The sequence below is a fragment of the Sapajus apella genome, unplaced genomic scaffold (assembly GCF_009761245.1).
Source record: "Sapajus apella isolate SASKATOON/1434 unplaced genomic scaffold, GSC_monkey_1.0 scaffold39, whole genome shotgun sequence".
In the NCBI taxonomy this organism is placed as follows: Eukaryota; Metazoa; Chordata; class Mammalia; order Primates; family Cebidae; genus Sapajus; species Sapajus apella.
The window spans coordinates 16,579,671-16,585,810 of NW_022436979.1; the positions used below are offsets into that span (position 1 = coordinate 16,579,671).

Genomic DNA, 6,140 nt, shown 5'->3' on the forward strand with positions numbered 1-6,140 from the left:
CGCTCCCAGGCATACTCACCAGCTCCTGCCAGGACACATTAGCCAGGTTCTGAGCCACCTGGGGGTAGAATTCCTCTTCATCCTTAGCAGGCTCTGCTTTCCCCCAGTTAGGTTGTGCTGACATCTGACTTTAATTATGAATCTTGTGGCTGAGAGTGGAGGTAGAGGCAGATCCTGAGGATGGATGTTGTCTTATAAGGCACTGTCTTATCTGGTCTTCAAGTTAGAAGGGCCCGCTATCTTCCAATAAGGCCATGTGGGCCACTGCTGAAGTTCAAGGATTCCAGAGAATATTGCAGTGAGAGCTCTCAAGTGCATCTACCTATTACCCCCAACCTAAGCCTTGGGGTCTTACTCCTTCCCTACCAAAGCTCTGAGTTCATCTTCCCACCAAATCAACCCTTCTTGGTTTCCTTTCATCTCATAAAAAGAGTCATTTATTGAAAGCACTGGGCTATACTTTGGAGCATAAAGAGCTAAGATTACTGCCTTTCTTCATGGGGCAAGAGTGACTTCACATTGGCTCAAGCCACTGAGCACTTCCCATCTCCCTTGCTACATGACTGTTTTAGGGATGGGAGTTTAACCCAAGTTAGCTGAGGCTCTTGGAAAGAGGGCCCTGCACTGTTTATTGAATTTGCTGCTCCAAAGACTTGAAGCGTGCAGTGGGCTTCCTCTGCAGCCGAAAAGGCAGAAACCAGGACGGGGAACCTCAGAGATTCTGGGAATTGAAGTCAGGAGATGCTGCCATGAACACCTGGCAGGGAACCAAGCTAGAAGAAGCACTGTGGAGAGGAGAATGCTGCTGACACAATTCCTTCTCTCAGTCAGGCCATACCCAGCTGCACATCTTACTTGTGTGAAACAGTAGCCTGCCACTTCTGTTTAAATCAGCCTGAGCGTTTTGTCATGGTGTCCACCCTAAAGAAGTCCATGGTGTAGCAAAAACTGGTGACAGTTTATAATACTCTGTCTCATTATTTTATACTCTTCCCTCAAAAGCTGTTCAGTTTTACATGTTATTGTTTCCTCTAGTTGGGAAGCTAGATTGTCCACTCTGCTGAGTCCAGGTCTTAGGTCTTCTTCACCAGAATGCGTACTTATAGAGGACATTCAATATACACTTAATGCATTGATTGTGTAGAAATTAAAAGAAGACCGGCCAGGCACGGTGGCTCACACCTGTAATCCCAGCACTCTGGGAGGCGGAGGCGGGCAGATCACGAGGTCAGGAAATCGAGACCATCCTGGCTAACACCGTGAAACCCTGTCTCTACTAAAAACACAGAAAATTAGCCAGGTGTGGCAGCTCGTGCCTGTAGTCCCAGCTACTCAGGAGGCTGAGGCAGGAAAATCACTTCAACCTAGAAGGCAGAGGTTGCAGTGAGCCGAGATCATGCCACTACTCTCCAGCCTAGGCAACAGAGTGAGACTCTGTCCCCCCGCACCGCCAAAAAAAAGAAGACCAATCAAATGAGAACTGTGAAAGCCTGTTCATTCAGAGCTTACTACAACAAGGGAATCAGCCGTTATTACTTGTCTTGTTGCAGAGACTCAAAGGAAGGCAGAGGAATGGGAAAGCTTCAGAGTAGAGAAAAAGAAGGTGTCAGGTGTGCTCTGATGGAGCTCATGGCCTGGGGAAGCTGTAGGTGGCTGGCCGGAGGCGAGCCTCCTATGTGATTGGTGAGGGGGGCATATTTGGCTTTCTCTGGTTGATCCTAAGTTGGAAGCAGGGACAAAAATTAGAGAAGCTGTCAGTTGTTGATCAAATCTTGGCCATTTAGGGCCAGTTGTTAAAGAGGCATTTTATCTGTGGTCTGGCCATGTACTGAAAATGTACAGACTTTTTTCTTGGCCTTATTTCGTAAACAATACAGGGTAACAGCTATTTACATAGCATTTACATTGTATTAAGTATTATAAGAAAATGGTGTAACTAGTAGAATCAAGTATATTAAAGGAAAATGATTAGTATTTGACCTATTTGATATCAGCATTAATATCAGAGTAAAAAAAAAATAGCAATGTTCAACTTTGTTTCTCCTAGGAAACATTCCTCGGGGTTTGAGGAGGGTGACTTATGACTTCCTCTCACAGATATCTAAACCAAGACTTCTTCAAATTTCACGTGCATATGAATCACCTGGAAATCGAGGTGCAGGGTCGGACCTGAGTTTGCATTTCTAAGGAGAGATGCTATCAAGATCTGGCCCATCAGCCACTCAAGACCTTTAACATATTTCACACCCACCGACACCCCGATACACCTTGGCCTGTGAAATACTTTACAAGCTTTGCTAAAGAACACGTTCATAACGTGTCAGTTCTTCAGCCCTGATTCCCTTAGGGAAATCCGTTGTTCAAAATGAGTGTCCCATTGCAGTTCTCTATCAACCTGGTGGGGGAAGTTACTGCCGGTCACTGGCCAAGGAGCATAGATCGGGAGAACTCCATTACCTTGGCTCTATAAGCAACATCACTATTCTGAGTGGTCATTCTAAGCATGAAATTGTAGATATGGTGAACTCTGATCATGTAAATAAAGGATTCACTGTGCTTTGTACTTTTGTTGGCAGACAGAGAGGGTTTCCAGGGATTAGAGGAGATTAATCATCAACCTGAGCAAGCAGCCTGTCACAGCCTCTTGCCCTGCAGCCCATGTGGAATGCAGTCACCTTGCTGGTTGGAATCAGCTCCTGACAGACCCCAGCAACTTACAGATGAACCCCAGTGAAGTTTCTTCATGACCATGCTAAAGTCTTCCTCCCCTAGAGGATCGATAGCTTTTTCACCGTAACATGTGACCCATCATGGTATGCAGACAGGGTCTGGGTCACTGGGACCGCCCTTCTACATGCCATGATGCACCTCTCCCCTCTCCATCACTCCATCCAACCCTCCTGCCACTCTCCCTCAGGAAGACGTGGCTTTGGGGAATATTCCCTGTGTCTGTCTTACTCATGCCAAGTAACACAATGCCTATTGATCAAAATCTGAGTTTTCCTGGAGGGTCGTTTGTTACTCGCCAGGCAAATAAACCCGAGTTTTGGGGAGTAACATTATGAAATATTCTGAAGTAGTCCCATAAAAGATTTCTACTTTCTTTTACAAAGTATTCATAAATAAATGAGCTTGCTTTGGGCTCGGAGATAGCTTCACACAAATAATTCCTCTGAGCAGGGGCACCAGTGTGGAGATACAGAGTGACCTACCAGCTTTCGCCTGTCCCTGGGCGGGAGGGGCTGGGCCAGTGCCACCCCTGGATCGTTTCCTGTTTATGCATTGCCAGAGGCAGGATGAAAAGAAAGGGCTGTGGGGATCTGAGGCTTGGATTGCTCCCAACCAAGCTGTGGTGCTTAGACAGACACCTGCACACCTCGCTCTCCTCCAGCTGGTCCTACGCATTCAAAGACCCTTAAGGGGGTCTCCACATCAGATTTTCATCTCTTCTTTCAAATTTGCCTGCCCTCTGTTCAGTTTTCTCAAGGCAGGGATGGATGACTAGCAAAATTATCCAAATGTTATGCTAAGGGGAAAGAGAACTATTTCTTTTGTCTGAGTCCTTTGTCTATCTTTTTCTTTTCAAGTATTCCCTGTCCTTTAAGAGCCAGATGAATGCCACGTCCTCTTCAGAGCCTTCCTGGATGTCACAGCCCACCATTACTGGGGCTCAGAAAACAATACCTGAACATACGGAGCTCTGGCCTGCAGCTCGCCTTGAAGTGAAGGAGATTGGAAAGCTTCAACAACGGCCTCAGCACCAAGACCTCTCTGCCCTCCTGCTCTCCTGTCTCACTCCTCTTTCTCCCCTGAAATATAGGGAGGGGCTGTCTCTGAACTTTCCTTATCTCCTTAAAGATGGACCTTCTAAAAAGGAACTCAGTTCCTCCTCCAGAGACAAGATTCACTGTATCACAGGAGAAGAGACTGGGAGTCCAGGCTGCCTGCAGACATCGCCATATGCTGTCACCTGTTCATCTTCCCCAAAAAGCAGTTACTCTCCCCTAAGCAGCCTACATCCCTGGTCTCCTCTTTATGAAGAAGTGGATAAGCTTGTAAATTTCACTGGGTTTGAGGTACTCACTTTTCTTTCCTCTGCTGCCCCCATGCGTGTAATAAATGTGCATGTCTTTTCTCCTGTTTCATCTGCCTACTGTCCTGGAGTCAATTATGAAACCTCAGAGAGTAGAGAGAAAGTGTTTTCTGCCCCTACAGGAAGCAGCTCTTGCTCTCATGGCAATCATCACTGTCTGCCTGGTGTCATACATAAGTACCCAGTTGCCCCTAAAAGATTGCAAACTCTGTGAGGGTGGAGATTGTGCCTCATTCATCTCCTGCAGGCACTCAAGGAGAAGGAAGAAGTCAATGAAGCTTCTTATGTTCTAAGGCCTGCTAAGGTGCTTATGTAGCCAAATCTTGTCTTACCCTTATAACATATGTTGCTTTACCTTTGATCATTGTAATGCCACTTATATAGCATGTTATAATTTATAAAGACATTTTCATAGACATCATTTTTTTACCAACATTAACTTCCAACATCCTTCCATGCATGTGATATTTGGGGGACAGTGTATCTATCTGTTCTTTTGCCCCAAAATGACAACCAGCAGATGGCTGCCTGCATCTCCACTTCGAGATTTTGCCTGACTAACAGCTCTCTGACTTCGCAAAGAGGTCATCAGTCATCACAGAACCACAGAATCATGACGTGAGGGCAGCTGGCCCCCTAGCACGCACCCAGCTGCCTTAGAGCCCCCGTCACTGGGCTCCCCCAGGGCCCCTGGTTGTGCGCAAGACAAGATGCTGAGGCGCACCCTGGAAAACCGACGCTCAAACCAAACAACTGCAAGCAGCTGTCTCAAACGGGGAGAAGCATTTTGGAGAACTGTGCCGAATCCTTGCTGCCTATGTGCGGAAAACTGCCAGAGCAAGACAACGCAGAGCTCCTGATGAATGAAATCAACTCGTATGCCGCTACAGAGACCCCACCTCTAAGGCTGGGCCTGATGAACTTTGCTGATGGGTTTGCCAAACTTCAGGATTATTGACAAGCAGAAGTTGAAAGACTTGAAGTCAAAGTGGTTGAACCCTTGAAAGCTTATGGAACCATTGCAAAAATGAAACAGGATGACCTCAAAGCAACATTCACAGCAAGGAATCGAGAAGCTAAGCAATTAACTCAGGTAGAAGGAACAGATCAGCGAAACCCATCTGATCGACGTGTTATTGTATTCTTTGAATTTTGGGGTTTTTTTTTAAATCAAATGTTTTTAAAACATTTTTTTTAAATGCTTTTTAAGGTTGTTACTGTGCAGCTCAGCCAGAAACCACATGAGGAGTGGTTCTTTGAGAGTGTTTGAGGTTCCAGAACACCTCCATTCCTGAGGGGAGTCCCGTGAGCAGCGATTTGGGCCTGCACCAATTGCTTGGTCCTTCTTCCTTTGGAGCAAAGGCAGAAACAGAATTACAAAGAGCTGCAAGGGATGCAACTCAAACAAGTCATCATCTAGAGAAAATTACTGACAACTTTGAAAGGCAAAAAATAGACTATAAAGACTACATTTTCCAAATTTATCACAATTGAAGTGTTATTTCACAGCAAAGCTTTAGAGATCTACACAGCTGCCTACCAGAATATACAAAAGACGGATGAGGATGATGATTCAGAGGTTTTCCAAAAGTCTCTGTATGCACAGATTATTCATCTGGTTTAGATATGGTAAGTGCAAATTCAAAGTCACCTCATCAGAGATCATTGTCAGCTAAGTGTGCACCTGGAACAGGACAGGTAACTGCCAACTAAGAAACAATCAGCAAGCAGAAGATGATGCAGATGAAGAGTTAGATGTTATAGAAAAGGAAAATTTTCTTAAATAAACTACACATTTCCATTTTCATCATAAATGACATGAAATCCACAATGACTAAATTGTAGAACTTTATTCTCATTTTGATAAGCCTCAAAATGAAATCCAGCTAGAAATGGAAAAATAATTGAAGGAAACTTACGCTGACCAAAAATGAAGGCTATAAAAAATATCACACACCAGTCATTTCAACACACACAAAAAATGACGTGAGCGTAGCAGTTTGTTCTCTACTACAGGTGAGGGAAAGAAACCCTTGCGCCCTGAAAA

At 45.1% G+C, this 6,140-nt stretch overlaps 1 pseudogene; it reads left to right on the top strand.

The window, feature by feature from the left end:
* The first annotated feature begins 4,788 nt into the window (after positions 1-4,788).
* Positions 4,789-5,918, top strand: LOC116565120 (annotated as a pseudogene).
* Positions 5,919-6,140: the final 222 nt, after the last annotated feature.